The sequence below is a fragment of the Oryctolagus cuniculus genome, chromosome 7 (genome assembly GCF_051225735.1).
Source record: "Oryctolagus cuniculus isolate XC-2025 breed Fujian yellow rabbit chromosome 7, ASM5122573v1, whole genome shotgun sequence".
Lineage (NCBI taxonomy): Eukaryota > Metazoa > Chordata > Mammalia > Lagomorpha > Leporidae > Oryctolagus > Oryctolagus cuniculus.
In genome coordinates this window covers 41795244-41811603 of record NC_142873.1, presented here as the reverse complement: position 1 = coordinate 41811603, position 16360 = coordinate 41795244, and the positions used below count along the sequence as shown (strand labels likewise).

The window sequence follows — 16360 nt, the reverse complement described above, 5'->3', positions numbered from 1 at the left end:
GTTCAGCAAATTCAGAAGAGGTTACCGGTAACAGCTTGCTCAGAACAGGGAGATGGTTTGAGAGGGGCAGGTTGGGGAAGCCCAAAGCTGTGAGAAAGTAGGTAATTGTCTGGAGATCATAAATATATGAAACATATCAAAAGCTAAAAGCCATCCTGTAGGGTACTCCCAGGAATGGAATGGTCCATGTCCAACTGAATTGGCATTAAGGTAAAATTCCTCCTACCAAAATTAGGTATGTCAATTATTTATGGACTTGGTGAGAGTTGGAAACCATCTTGATCATTTTGCTTTATATTCCTACTATCTAGAATGCAACAAATTGGTTTTGATCAATACATTAAAGATTTTATTCACAGCTCCAGGATATCATTGAGCCTGTGAACCCACTGGAAACGCCATCTCTTGGATCTACCTTTTGTCCATTGTGTCTGCCATATCTGGTATGGCCTGAGAGATAGAGGCAGTAGGGTATCTAGATGGAATACTGGTAAGGAAATTAGTGTTCTGTCAAGCTAGGATCTATATCATCAAAAGAAGACTCAAAGAGCTAGTAGAATACCAGGTCATTTGGAACTCACGCCACAATAATGGAACAGATTATTAGTCCAGGAAGACCCATTCCAGTTATTCTTGGTGGGAATGAATCAAGTCTCCTCCTGTGCACCCGTTTTACAGAAGATTGGCCTTGGAACTGGGTTGGGCTGAGCTCACAGGAAACAGCCACTAGAGTGTGTTTTCTGGATTGGAGAAGGCCAGACATTTTGGGACAGTGTTCAGAATGTCCAGGCTTCTCCTGGGCTGACTTTGTACAAGCAATTAAACCAGAATGCAGGATTTTGAAGGACTTAGTTGTTCTTCTCTGTGGGTAGCTGCAAACACCCATAAAAAATAGCATGATTCCCTTCTGTTGCTCTCATTTGTTTGCCTGTCTCCCTCTTACATGGTGACCAGAATGGAGAAGGAGCTAAAAATCATGTCACACGAGGAATAGACCCAGCTCTTGGGTTCGGAAGCATAAACACTGTCTTCAAGCCTTTAGAATAATTGTTCTGTGAGATTTCTGAGGAGAAAACACCACCTATAGATGGTAACTGTAAGAATACATTTTAAGTCTCATGAGAGAAAACTGAGCATGGAATAGGTTATCCCATAGGCCATGAGATATCTATGACCATAGGCCTATTCATATTCGTTGACCTATTAATAGATAGTCTATCAGTTACAACTGGGTGACTATCACTAATGATTTTTTTAAGATTTTATTTTTATTTATTTGAAAGAAGAGAGAAGTAGAGCCAGAGAGAAAGAAAGGTCTTCCATCCGCTGGTTCACTCCCCAAATAACTACAAAGGCCAGAACTGATCTGATCCAAAGCCAAGAGCCAGGAGCTTCTTCCAGGTCTTGCTCATGGATGCAGGGGTCCGAGGACTTGGACCATCTTCTACTGCTTTCCCAGGCCACAGCAGAGAGCTGTATTGAAAGTGGAGCAGTGAGCCGGCGCCACAGCCCAATAGGCTAATCCTCCACCTAGCGGCGCCGGCACACCGGGTTCTAGTCCCGGTCGGGGCGCCAGATTCTTTCCTGGTTGCCCCTCTTCCAGGCCAGCTCTCTGCTGTGGCCTGGGAAGGCAGTGGAGGATGGCCCAAGTGCTTGGGCCCTGCACCCCATGGGAGACCAGGATAAGTACCTGGCTCCTGGCTTCGGATCAGCGCGGTGCGCCGGCCATAGTGCGCCGGCCGCAGCGCGCCAGCCGTGGCGGCCATTGGAGGGTGAACCAATGGCAAAAAAAGGGGGGGGGGGCAAAAAAAAAAAAAAGACGAACTTCCTCTCTGTCTCCACTCTGCCTGTCCAAAAAAAAAAAGGAAAAGAAAAGAAAAGAAAAGAAAGAAAGTGGAGCAGCTGGGACTTGAACTAGTGCCCATATGGTATGCCAGCACTGCAGGTGGAGGCTTTAACTCACTGCGCTACAGCATTGGACCTTAATGATTTTTTTAATAGCATTCAAATATCAGTGTTGTTGTTTGCAAAAATTCTAATCACTGACAAGAAAGGAATCCTAAGTATTTTCTAAAATTCCAGCAGCAACCTTCATCTATCTTGTGGACACTGAAGGTGCTAACTGACACCTAGGCTTTGGCCCCTCTCAGGGGCATGATAAAGTCATAACAGTCTATTCTTCAGACACTTGTCATGAAGGATCCAAAAGGCAGGAGGACAGATGATACAACCATAAGAGAGGGGTCCACAGGGAGGAAACACAGGAAGCCCAACTACATTGTTTGCACCCTGACTGCCTACCCTCATTCTGCTGGAGACAAAAACCACCCTCTCTGTCCTTATGTCCCTGGTGTGTGCACTGCCCTGGAAATGTAACCAGTGCTTCCTGGGAGCCACCCTTAAACAGGAGCATTATAGCACAGAGTCTGAGAGCATGGACTTTGCAGACAGATTGACTTGACTCCAATTCCATCTCAGTCAGTTACTAACCATGTGACCTTGAGCAAGATGATTTGGCTCTCTTGGCAGTTTTTTTAAACAATATTCTGTTTATTTATTTACATAAATTTTACATTTACATTATGGTCAAAGAATTAATGCTCTACTAAATAGAGCTCAATAAATGAAAAATAAAAAAGGCCAGCGCCATGGCTCAATTGGCTAATCCTCCGCCTGTGGTGCCGGCACCCCGGGTTCTAGTCCCAGTTGGGGCACTGGGTTCTAGTCTTGGCTGCTCCTCTTCCAGTCCAGCTCTCTGCTGTGGCCTGGGAGGGCAGTGGAGGATGGCCCAAGTGCTTGGGAGACTGGGAGGAAGTACCCAGCTCCTGGGTTCGGATTGGCGCAACGCTGGCTGTAGAGGCCATTAGGGGAGTGAACCAATGGAAGGGAGACCTTTCTCTCTGTCTCTCTCTCACTGTCTATAACTCTACCTGTCAAATAATAAAAAAATTTAAAAAAATAGTTGAGCAAGAAAATAGTCTAGGGCTACAAACAACAAACAAACAAAAAGATGTTCAACTTCAATGATATACAGTAAATTTTAAAACAGTCTTTTGGCAATTTTGTTGACTAGGATTTACATTGCTTTTTGCTAGGTTGATCAGTTTTCACTTCTGCCTTTTGTTTAACAAATACTTGATGAATTGAATTTTGCTTAATCTACACTCATGTTCTGCCTTTAAAAGGGAAATCCAAAGTGACAGCAAAGCAACTAGTTGATAGGGTGACACCTCCGAGAAGTACTAAGCGGAAGAGACTGGACCACTTCTTAATACAAATTAGCCTTCATTAGCCCTTCTGTGCCTCATAGTCGGTGCCCTGAACATCTGACTTTAAATCTAGGTCTTGGTAAAGACAGAAATTCTAAAAAGCCTGTGTTCTGATACATCAGAGTAAGTGATTCAGGACAGGGCCGAGGAAAAGAGACTAAGAGGAGCTGTGTGAGGAGCTGATCCTGGACTGGAAGTGCCCTCGGGGTTACTGGATGTCACTGCTCTATGCTTCCCCTACATGCAGGAAGCTATTGTGATGTGAAATAGGAGTTTTGTAAGAAGTTGCATGCCTGGTTTAGTCCTGAGCATTTCCTACCCAGCCTTGGGACTATTGTACTGTCAAATCTGATGCTAAACTCCAATCTTTCATCACCAACAGCACGGTGATGTTCCTTACTTTCTGCAGCTAACAGAACCACCTCTGTTCTATTCTGCCCCCATTCAACCCATTCCACTTTTTTTTTCTCTGCATCTGTGAACGCTCTGCATCATTCCTGTTACATGTGGTATGAGCAGAGAATAAAAAGTTTTCTCCTTTCAGCTCTTCACTCTTTCATTAACTAATGCTCATCACCTATTCTCAAAAAGAGAATAGAAATGGAATAAAAATGTGATAGTGATACCAGGGGAGGGCTGACAGGTCATAGGAGGAGGAAAAGAAGAGAATGAAGAGCAGTCTGTGCTCTCAAAGCTGCTAATGAAAATGTTTATCAGTGGGGTCAGTGCTGTGGTACAGTGGGTTAAAACCCCAGCCTGCAGTGCCAGATCCCATATGGGAGCTGATTCAAGTCCTGGCTGCTCCACTTCCCATCCAGCTCCCTGCTAATGTGCCCGGGAAAGCAGTGGAGGATGGCCCAAGCATTTGGGCTCCTGTTCGCATGTGGGAGATCTGGAAGACACTCCTGGCTCCTGGCCTTGGATCAGCTCAGCTCCAGCCATTGCAGCCATTTGGGAAGTGAACCAGTGAATGAAAGACTCTGTCTCTACCTCTCTCTCTCTCTGTAACTCCGTATTTCAAATAAATAAAATAAATTTTAAAAAAATAGAAAATGTTTATCAAAAAATAACTTAATCACAAACATCTTCTGTGTACTAAGGTATCTATTGTGTACCAAGCACTGTCTTGGGTTCTGGGAAGGAGAAGAAAGGACAAGAGTGAGAGACAGGTTAAAAGACAATCTTTTCACTCTTTCCAGCACAGAGCACCCTCGGATGATGCACACTCTGGTTTTCTCTTCTTCCTCCTCAGGCTTGTACTGGATGAGCTCTTCCTCTCCAGGACAGACCTGTCTTGCTCTCACTTAGAGGAGCAAAGGTCATTTTAATTTTATTTCATTATTAACTGCTGCTAGACTTCTGCAAGTTATGCTGGATTTCAACAAACAGAACAAGTATGCTTTTGCTGCAAAACTTCATGATTAATTCTGTCAGCTTTAAGTCCATTATTTTTACAGTTGTACTTTATTATGGCTATATATTTCAGCTGGAATGTCACCATTGAAGTTAGATTAATTGTATGTTTTGGTTCTGGGTTGCTCTGCAAACACTGAGTTTGAACTAAAACTGTCACAGAAGTGAGCATAAAAGTTGTGAAGAAAGTCAACATGAGAACTATTGACTGAAGAAAAAGTAAAGTATATTCAAACTGGAAAGGAAGATGTTAAATTGTCTATTTGATCTAATATTATGAAAAACTCTAGAGTCTCAGAGAAGAGTTAGGGAAAAAATGGCAGATGAAACTCCACGTAAGTTAGAGGGACACTGTGGACCTACGTGGAATGTGTAGATAGCACAACTCAGGACTCCAGCGGCCAAGAGCCTCAGCACCAGCTTTGGAGTGAGGTGAGACCAGACTGCAGCAGCCTAAGCCACTGGTGATAAAGCTGTGGGAAGAACTTGGTGGAAGTCTGGCTTGGAGCCCTGTGGGGAACAGTGTACCTGTCAATCAAGAGGGAAAAACAGGGGACACATTTCTCTCTCCCCAACCACCAGGCACCGGCATCCTGAACTAGCCAACAGAGGGTGGGCTCCATGTTGGACACACAAAACAGCTGTATCAGCTCATGTCCATGCAACCAGCAGCCAGCCAAGAGGAGCCTGGCTGGGAGCATTGACAGGGGGCTGGGAGCTTGTGACTATGGGAGGTTTGTGTGCTGGGACTGTGAAAACACTATGGCTGCATGGGAGGGTGCAGGGTGTGGCTGAGACTTTGGGGAGTTCTGAGAGCAGCTCCACATCCTCATGGACACATTCAAGCTGGCATTAGCTGGAGGACATTAGGTGGCATTCTAAAGAACAGTCAGTTGTAAGTAGACTGGCCAAGATTTCCAAAGAAAAATACATAGAGTATTTTGTGCTTCAAACTACTACCCTCTCTACTTTTTACTCCTGTGAACACTGGTATATGTTTAATGAAAATCTGGAAAAAATGAGCTCATTTGAATCTGAAACCAGAGAATGTAGTAGAGCATTAAGAAGATGAGTGACTACTCTGAGACTACTAGGAATGAGGTTTAATCTTTAAGGCCAACGGGAATGAAGTTTATGATAGGAAAGACAGAGAAGCTACAAGGAAAGTGTGGCATGAGTCAGGTCTTCTGATCATGCCTTCATGAAATAAACCCACAAGTGAGCCTCAACCTGCAGGGACGACTGGATCCAGCATTTTAAAAATTCTGTTTTAAATAAAATGGCGTGGGTTTGGGAATTGGTATTAACAGAGAAGGTTGGCCGGCGCTGCGGCTCACTAGGCTAATCCTCTGCCTTGCGGCGCCGGCACACCGGGTTCTAGTCCCGGTCGGGGCGCCGGATTCTGTCCCGGTTGCCCCTCTTCCAGGCCAGCTCTCTGCTGTGGCCAGGGAGTGCAGTGGAGGATGGCCCAAGTGCTTGGGCCCTGCACCCCATGGGAGACCAGGAGAAGCACCTGGCTCCTGCCATTGGATCAGCGTGGTGCACTGGCCGCGGCAGCTATTGGAGGGTGAACCAATGGCAAAAGGAAGACCTTTCTCTCTCTCTCTCTCTCACTGTCCACTCTGCCTGTAAAAAAAAAAAAAAAAAAAAAAGTCTTCTGATGTGCATTTGGAAGTTAGAGGGACCATGGATCTAGTGGCAACTTCCGTATTCAATAGACAGCAGAGAAGTGTGTGGCTACTTCATGCAAGAATGCACGGTGAGCCATTGGTAGGATCAAAATTCCATAGAACTGTTTTACAGCCTGGAGAAAGCCACTAGAAAGAGAGACAGAGAGATGGCATAAAACTGTAGCCTCCCTGTTTGGATAAATAATTTAAAATACAAGATATAGAAAGAGATAAGTATTACATAAGAAACCAATATGAAAATTATAATTCCTCCCTCATCATAAGTCAAAAATTTTAACCTTTAATTTTGCTCCCTCAAAATGTGGAAATCTTTACTTAACATACGCTAAATTGATCTTCTGTATATAAAGAGAATTGAAAATTAATCGTGATGTGAAGGGGAAGGGGAGAGGGAGTGGGAGAGGGGAGTGTTGTGGGTGGAGGGAAGTTACGGGGGAGGGGGGGGAGGAAGCTATTGTAATCCATAAGCTGTACTTTGGAAATTTATGCTCATTAAATAAAAATAAATAAATAAATAAAAAATTTTGCTCCCTTAAAACCTGCAGTTCATCATTTACTAACTTGATTTTTTTTAATGTATTAATGTATTTATTTATTTGAGAGGTAGAATCACAGAGGGAGGGAGAGACAGAGAGAAAGTTCTTCCATCTGCTGGTTCATGCCCCAAATGGCCACAACAGCCAGTCTGGGATGATCTGAATCCAGGAGCTAGCAGCCACCTCTATGTCTCCTACATAGTTGCAGGGACCCAAGCACGTAGAACATCTTCCACTACCTTCCCAGACCAAGACAGATACAATTTTATAGTCCATTAATTGATTGAGAAATACATATTGAAAAAAAATCATATTTTATCTAATTCAATTATGTCAATTTCCAGTAGAGAGTCTCAGGTCTCCTTCTCTAGGCCTATATTCTAGCACAATGTCCTAAAAAGGAATCTTCCTTAGAGAGAAGCTAAAACAAAAAAGGGGAGACTCTAGGATGAATAAAGCAGCGCTTCTTCCACTTTCCCTCCAGAGTTTAGTGACTAGCCATTTTGCACATTCTAGAAATGTCCTAAGTTGTAACTGGATGAGGAATCACCCTCAGAGAAAGCTGGACACAGTAAAAGATGGACCTGGACTAGGAGGCTGTCTGAATTCCTTGCTTAATCTCCCATCTAGAGCTCTTTCCTGAGCCTGCCAAGCCTCCCTAAGAGACTGGGGCATAGAATTCTGATACAGGGTGTGTGTGTGTGTGTGTGTGTGTGTGTGTGTGTGATTGTCTGTAGAAGTCTGCTTCTGAGTGTGCAAGACTGACACCAAGAACCATGACAAACAGGTGAGAAATGCATCACTTTTCTCCAGGTGAGGTGGAAAGGAGGGACTTGGGTGACATCAACTTCTCCGGGTTGGGAAAAGTCAAGGTCCCTAATTCTGCACCAGTCTGGATGGGAAGTTTAGGGCAGGCGTCCTCTAACTTGAGGCCCTCACTTCCCTCTCAGCAGCCTCAGGCCCCCCCCACAGCCATCCTGTCTACAGGATCTCAGTCTTCCCCTGGCCTCCATGGGAAACCCCTTCAGGCTCAGAGCTCCCCAGGACCTGACCAAGACTCTCATTGGATTTTTCTTCTCTCCCTCTCTCAGATACCAGTACAGAAAGATATTGCTAATTTGAAAGAAACTGCAAGAAAAAGTACTTCCCACCTTATGACACATCTACAACAGCAGCTCAATTTACATACCAAACAGAACATCAAGAATGGAATTCACCATCGTGAATTGCTCTTGGCTGTTTCTGCTCCACTTGGCTGGTTGGATGAGAGCCACCAGTCTTTTAAACTCCAACTGTGATAATCACCTAAGAAGATCAAGGACAAAATCCACACATATAACCACCGCTGCCCTGTGGGTAGCACCTGTTTCTCTCAACTTAGCTTTCTTGCTTCTTTTTTCAAATGTGTAATGAAGAGAATTACCCATCAGTTTTTCTTTGATGAAGGTTGATCCACTAGGAAGGGAATGTTGTTCCAACATGGGTGTTGCCTCCTCTGAGCACCATTCCAGTGATGTGCTCACCAGTCTGTATATAGTTTCATTCATATTTCTTTGTGCAATTTTAACCTCTTTTGCTAGGTTTTGTTTTGTTTTATGTTATTTTTAACTGATACTGATAGTTCTGATTAGAATTGGAGGCCAGTTTCCTTGCTCAATGCTAGTAAGCAAGTGATCTTTATTAGAACCTGAGATGATAGCTATTAATGTTGCAAAATGGAACCACACTTGCCTTACTTAAACAGAATATGATTCTGGTACAAGTGGTGGGGGAACACCACAACCAGGGTGAACCATCGGATGGAAGAACTCTTTCTCTGTCTCTAATTCTCTGTGTAACTCTGTAACTCTGTCATTCAAATAAATAAAATAATAAATTTTTTAAAAAGAATATATAGGCCAAATGCAAATATTACACCCCTTTATGTTCAGACTTGAGCATCACTGTTTCTGGTGTCTGCAAGGCGTCCTGGAACCCATCCACCACAGATGTTGATGGATAGCTGTCCATATCCTGTACCTCCTTGCAGGGTCTTGATTGATATAGATATGGCACTTAAACATGAGGTGTAGGTCTAATGAATTCCTACAAATATGGAAGACACTTTCTACCTGGGTTACAGGTATAAGCTGGAAGAATTCTGACATACATTGAAAGTTATGGATGTGAATGGGGATTCTGGAGAGGTCTGTAATGGAACTAACTTAACATGTGATTGAAGACTGAGAAAAGTTGAATCTTCTGTTTAAGAGGCAGGCAACTTGACTGACTTGTAGTCCAGTGTTTTATAGAAGGAAAAAGGTGCAGGCAATAAAACTTGACATTTAACAGAGTTAATAAACCTGAACGCAAACTATTCAGTTTACATCCTAATAACATTCTCTATTTGTTAATCAACTGTAACAAAGGAAACACATTCTTATGTGAATAATAGTGGAAATGTACTGGAGACAGAGGGGACATGTGAATTCTCTGTACTGTCTGCTCAATTTATCTGCAAATACATAGCTGTTCTATGACAAATATTAATTTCTTAAAAGTCAAATAATTGGCAGCACTCTGTGATAGGTGGTTCATAATGCATAGTGAGGTAACCAATGGGGAACCACAGCAGTTGGTGATTTCTAGCCTGTGGCTTCAGCCTGTGATAATGAGAATCACTTTGGAATCCAGACAGCAGAGCACAAAGGTCAAGGTCATGGTCTAAGTCATCTTCATTCTCCATTCAGTGTAGGAAGGCCAGTGGTATCAGGTGATGGCAGAGATAAAACATCAGAAAGAAAACTCCATGAACCACGATGGCACAGTCTCCACAGCAGCACTGCGACTCCTCTGGCTTCAGAGCCCCGTCGTTTCCAGCTAGCCCACCTCGGAGCCGCAGCGACCCTCAAAGCATCCCTCTCCTGGAGCCCACGGTGCAGGGGGCTTGGTGTCCGCTCCAGACCCCTCACGTCCCGAGTTAGGGCTAGGAAGGCTCTGGTCTCGGGAAGGCAGCTCCACGGGCCACGGGCTGCTCCCCCGCGTCCTTTCTGCCCCCGCCGCACCTGGGACCCTGCAGCTGCGACCCCGACTCCCTCTTCCCCTCCATCCGCCGCAGGAATCCAGTGCGCAGAGAAATCGAGTGGCCGAGCTGGAGCGACCCCATGCGCGGCGAGCCCACCCGGCCAGGGCCAGTTCAGCTGCGTCCACCGCTGGGGTCCGAAGTCCTAGCCCCGCGGCTAAGGACCCCGTTTCCAGGTAAGTCCCTCCTAGTCCTATGAATGACCACCGGGGAGAAAGCCCCCGCCCCCGGCAAAAAGGCCGCCGCCATCGACTCAGACCCCAACATAACCCCACCGGCCCTCCCCCACCCCCGCATCTTTTACCCCGGCCTTGCGGGGATTGCCGTGGCAGTAATGACGCTGCTCTGTTCATCCGTTCCTCCCAGCCCGGGACGCGTGGCGTTCCTCCCCGCACCACAGATCCCGCGCGGCCAAGCGCGAGTCGTTTCCAGGCATCGGCGTCTGTGGTCCTCGACCTTCGGATTTCAGACCTCGGTGCCTCCCAGGACCGCGATAAACGTCGCCTCCGCCCCTCTCTCTCAGATCGCCTGGGGGGCGGTCTCGGCTTGCCCCAAATCGGTCCTCATTAGAGCCCGGCCAGGGAAGCCGGCATCCGTGGCTCCCAGGGACCTGGACCCGGAGCTGCTCCTCCCTGCCCGGGCGACAGCAGCTGAGCAGTCCCGAGGCGGTCCGGAACCTCGCGGTGCCGTCTCCCCTCCCAGAGCGGAGTCGGGGACCGGGCTAGGTGGAAATGCCATGGTTCCCTTCTGCCCAGCGGGACCGCCCCTGCCCAGTCTCTCTCGCTTTTGGCCCTTCCTGGGGCTTCTAACGCCGTGGAACACTTGTGTTTCTCCTAGGGCTCGCTTGGAGGAAGGCAGCCTAGCGCAGACGGAAGGACCAGGTGAGAGCGAGGAGGAGACGATGGGCAGGAGGGAGGAGCCGCGTTCCCGGGGACAGTCCAGGCGCCGCTCCCCGTGCACCGCCCTCCCGGGAGACCAAGGGGCTCACTGCTGTCCTGAGTGCTTGGTTTTGTCTGTGCTTTGTCCTTCCAAGTTTCTTTATGTTGTTTATGGAAACGGGATGGGCAAGAAAGATGTTTGCAAGTGAGTGGACGCCAAGTCAAGACCTGAATTCCTTTATTAGCAAGCAACCTCCTTCCTTGCCATGTCCCCCTGCAGGAAGTGGCCAGGGCACCCAGGGCCATGAAGATCAACTAAGGACTGGTCCTGGCTGGAGGTGTGGGTGCAGGCACACTGTCCCCTCACAGGGCAGGCCCTCTCTGGGGTTCTGACCAGGAGACTGAGCTAGGCAGTCAGTCCTGGGAACCAGCGATCAGACATTGCTCTCTGAGCTCCCACCCAAATCAAGTCTTCTACCTCTTCTCCCAAATGACCCATTGCCAGACCTCTTCTTTATTAACAGAGTTCACTGCCCTTATCTGGCCAGCCATCCCCAGTTGCCAGTGGCCAGGGGGGAGCCTCACTCCCTGGTAAAAAGTAAGTCAAGGTTTTTCTCTGCTTGGAGGGGAACAAGCCTGGCTCAGGCCCAGTTCCCACCTGGTGACTCACATGCCAGGTTGGAAGGGCAGACTCTCCTTAGTTCCCAGCCCACAGCTGATATCAACACTTACAAAAGTATCTTGGGTGCTGACTATTGGGGTATAATTGGGTTAAGCTGCCCCCTGCAATGCCTGCATCCCATATAGGCTCTGGTTTGAGTCTGGGCTGCTTCACTTCCAATCCAGCTCCCTGCTAATGTGCCTGGGAAAGCAGCAGAAGATGGAATAAGTCCTTGGGCCCCTGCACCCATAAGGAGACCCTGGTGAAGCTCCTGGCTCCTGGCTTCGGCTTGGCCCAGCCCTGGCTGTTACAACCATTTGGGGAGTAAACTAGTGGATGGAAATGGATTTCTGTCTCTCTGACTCTCCCTTTCTCTGTAACTCTGATTTTCAAGTAAATAAAAAAAAATTAAAAAAAAACTTTTTAGAGTATCTTGATCTTGATTAGATGTATGCTGAGAAATAAAGTTTTTACACTTTTTAAAATCTTTCTATTCCATTTTTCTATGAACATTTTGAAATCCCAGTGTACAAAGGAAAGAGTGGGAGTGGTCATGTAGGATCTTTGTCCTTAGTGTGCTGTACATTGAGATTTAATGCTATAACTAGTACTCAAACAGTATTTTTCACTTTATGTTTCTGTGTGGGAGCAAACTGTTGAAATCTTTACTTAATGTATGCTAAACTGATCTTCTGTAGATAAAGAGAAACAAAAATGAATCTTGATGTGAATGGAAGGGGAGAGGGAGTGGGAAAGGGGAGGGTTGCGGGTGGGAGGGACGTTTTGGGGGTGAAGCCATTGTAATCCATAAGCTGTACTTTGGAAATTTATATTCATTAAATAAAAGTTAAAAAAAAAAAAGGAAAGAGTGGACAAATCCACCTGAATCCTGGTCTGTAGAGCAATTGTTCACAGAAAATCAGCCCAAGAGAAGACCAGTCATTCTGACAACCATTTCAGAACATCAGGCCTTCTTCAGCCTGGGAAAACACCCGCCGTGACTCTCACCCCTGGCCTCAGTGCTGCTTAGTCTTGGTGCTGATTCTGTGCAAGAGAGGGGTACATCAAGAACCTCATTCTCAGGACAGGTGTTTGGTACAGCAGTTAAGTCACCATCGGGACTCCAGCAATCCATATCCAAGTGCCTGATTCCAGTCCCATCCAGGTTCTGTTGGTGCACACCCTGGGAGGCAGTAGATAATGGCTCAAGTACTTGAGTCCCTGCCATGCACATGGAGACTCAGATTAAGTTCTGGGCTACTGGCTCCAGCCTGGCCCTACCCCAGCTGTTGCAGGCATCTGGTGAATGAATTAAAGGCTGGAAGTTTTCTGTCTGTCTCTCTCTCCCTCCCACCCCCTGTCTTTCTCCATCTCTCTCTCTTTCAAGTAAAATGAAAACAAAGATTTTTCAAAAATTTAGGAAGAATCTCATTCTTGGCTTTTACAGTTCTCTTCCCCAGTTTCTCTTCTGGCTAATCAATAAATCATTTAACAATCCATTTTGTAGGCAAAATCCACGGGTAATTTCCTGACAGGTGGTTCCCTAATGAATGCTTCCATGACCAAGAGGTAGACTCAGAAGCACTTCTTGCTTCCTTCTTGAGCACTTAGGTTTTCCTTTTCCTTTAAGTATTTCTTTTTTCTTTTTGCTTTACTGGCCACTACTTTGAAAATGTAGAGAAGATGACATAGGCCCTCACAGCATCCCCCAGGAGTAACTCCAACGAGAAGTTGTGGGGCATCCCCCTATTCCTATGCATTGTGTTTTACACAGTGCAGACCACACTGAATGTGTGACGTTGTAGCCTGCGTTTCAGGTCACCTCATCTTTGTCACTTTTACACACATGACCCCAACCACTTTTCTATTTTAGAGTTTGCCTTTGTATTTATTCTTCTCCCATGGAAATAATGTAATTTCTCTGTTTGCACAAGATGCTTTGGTCCTATTTATTTTTATAAAAGAACTATCAAACAAGCACACACAAAGAACCTCATCCTTATAGTGGGTATTTGGTATAGCACTTCAAACAGCCCTTGGAACACCCGCATTCCATATCAAAGTGCCAGGATTTCAGTGCTGGCTCCCCTTCTGATTCCAGCTCCCTGCTAGCATGCATGCTGGGTCCCTGTCACCCACATGAGTGAGTTCCCAGCTCCCAGCTTGGCCCCAGCCCAGACCCAACCTTTCAGTCATCTGGGGAATGAACCAGGAGAGGGGTGCTTTTTCTCTCTCTCTGTCTCCCTCTCTCTCTCTCCCTCTCTCGCTCCCTCCACCTCACATACAGTTTGTAAAAGGAAATAAACTAGAAAAGTCAGAAGAAACTAAACTCAAAATTAGTACAATAAGGAAATACTAAAGAGAAAGAAATAAAGGAAATGCAGACTTGAAATAACACAAAAAGTCAATGAAATTTTGAGTTGGTTTTCTTGAAAGACAAAATCAGCAAACGTTTAGTTTTGCTAAGAGCCACGAGTGGCATTTCTGAGGGACCTAAAGGCTCGGTGGCTCTGATGGCCAATACACCCATACAGGTATGCACTCATGGATTCAGCAAGCATTTATTTCATGTTGAATACTGGGAATATAAAAACAATTTGGGTGATTTCTACAACCTAACAATTGTCATTTGCAATCCATAGAGATGTAGGTTAAAGGAAAAGTGCCTAGTCCTCCACTTTCTTTAAGTTACTAGAAGTGCTGTAGTATGCTTCTAGGTGGGGCAATTTTAGAAAGGGAAAAAAAGGTTAATTGGATATAACATTATCTCCTAACAGATATGAGCCAGAGGAGCTCCTGTGGACTGGGAATTTTGGAACTACTCAGAGCTGAGGGCGAGTCCTTCACCTGGACCCGGATGCCAGATAAGCAGCAGGACATGGAGCTCATCATCATGAGAGTGCCCTGCCTGGTGACTTCTGGGCTCTTAAGTGTGTGACGTTTGTCAGTGTTCTCCAGACAGCTGTCTGTTTCCTACAGCTAAATCCCAAACCACTTGTCCCAGCTGGCTGCACTTCCTACTGCTTGTTGTTCTCACTTTCTTAACTCTTTGCTTCTGCAACTTCCACCTTCCCTCTCTTCTGGTCCCACAGTTTGGGTCTTATTGCCCAGAACTGCTTCTCCTCTGAAACCTTACATGCCACTCACCAGACCTCTCAACCCAGCATTTCATTCATTAAAATCTCTAACACTTTCCGTTGTTCCAGCTCTTTCTTATTGGGGTCACCTCCCCCACAATTTGCTGCTTTTCCTCCTTTTTATCAGCCCATGTTCTGATTTTCTCTAAGCCTAAACTAAAATAGGGAATTTCAAGGGCTGGCGCTATGGCGCAGTAGGTTAATTTTCCGCCTGTAGTGCCGGCATCCTCTACGAGTGCCGGTGCTAGTCCCAGCTGCCCCTCTTCCAATCCAGCTCTCTGCCATGGCCTGGAAAAGCAGTAGAAGATGGTCCAAGTCCTTGGGACCCTGCACCCGCATGGGAGACCGGGAGGAAGTACCTGGCTCCTGGCTTCAGATTGGCGTAGCTCCGGCCCTTGCAGCCATCTAGGGAGTGAACCAACGGAAGGAAGACCTTTCTCTCTGTCTCTCCCTCTCACTGAAACTCTACCTCTCAAATAAATAAATAAAATATTAAAAAAAGAAATGGGGAATTTCAATTACTCTCTCCACTTGATCCCCACTTGTTGGGTATTTGGTTAGGTGACATCCTGTCTGTTAGCCTTCTTGCCCAAGCATATCATGAAGGAGGAAACTAAGTGAACATTTTCATCTGAACTCTTTTACCATTGATGTAAATCTAGTGACTAAAATCTGGTACTTACTCATCATTTCTTGACCTTAACTGAAGCCAGATATTTTGTATGTATTCAAATCTTGAGACACCAGTCCTAAACCAAGAGTATTATTGGCATTTCTTCTGCTGACATCTTGTTATAATTTTGCCTGTATGACTCACCATAAATATAATCTTCATTCTGCGACCAGACTTCACCTGAATTTCATTGAACAATTAAAATTCCGCTCTTACATGTGCAGTGATCCTTAAATTGTGAAAAGCATAAAAAATTGAGTTTAATTAATGCTGAATTTGAAAAAACCTTCTATGGATCCTGGTAATTGATAGCTCCAAGAATATGTTTTAATGTCAATTCAAATGCTAATGCCAATTAGCATGCAAGATACTGACCCTAAAGTTAAGTCTAGATGATCTTGTTCAATTAGATTTGTAACCAGATGTCTTCGACTGAAAAAAGTGTCATAAACTAAAGTGCACAATAAAGATAATTTTCTAAGTATTTTTGCAATTTTTCTCTCTGATCTCCCATCTGCGTACTTTAAAATAAGTAAATAGATATTAATCTTGCCAAATTAGGTTAATTTCAGCTCTATCAGAATTTCCTTATTTAATCTGGTATTCCCTTTCCTGCTTATTGGTGAGGATAACTCTAGGATCAAGCGCACCTATGCCTGTTGGGACTTTTGTCTTCAGGGGCCACTTTCTATCTATGTAAACATATGGATCACACCATTTGACCTTCAGGTAAAATCATCCCTCCATGTTGGCATCTGAAATCTGCAGGTGCTTACATCACCATTCTAGGCAATTGCTTCTTTCTCCCAAATGTGGCCCCTGCAGGAGACCTGGGACTGCCTCATGCATGCTGTCTAGTTTGTTTACCATTTTCTTTCCATGGTGTAGAATAATACCTGGAATATGATAGGTGCAATAAGTGTGTGTCTCCTGATGAACTCTATTCTCTGGTGCTCCCACACAGTCATCTCTGCCTACTATGCCTTGGTAGAATGGAGAATTGATGTTAGTCTGTTGTTGCTCAGAGATGTGGACATGAAG

General features: G+C 45.4%; 1 long non-coding RNA gene across 1 annotated transcript; it reads left to right on the top strand.

The window, feature by feature from the left end:
* The first annotated feature begins 9289 nt into the window (after positions 1 to 9289).
* LOC127493739 (uncharacterized) lies at positions 9290 to 12162 on the top strand. The gene is made up of 3 exons (XR_016211420.1): positions 9290 to 10146; positions 10808 to 10851; positions 11695 to 12162. It is a non-coding gene; the product is annotated as an uncharacterized LOC127493739 (long non-coding RNA).
* Positions 12163 to 16360: the final 4198 nt, after the last annotated feature.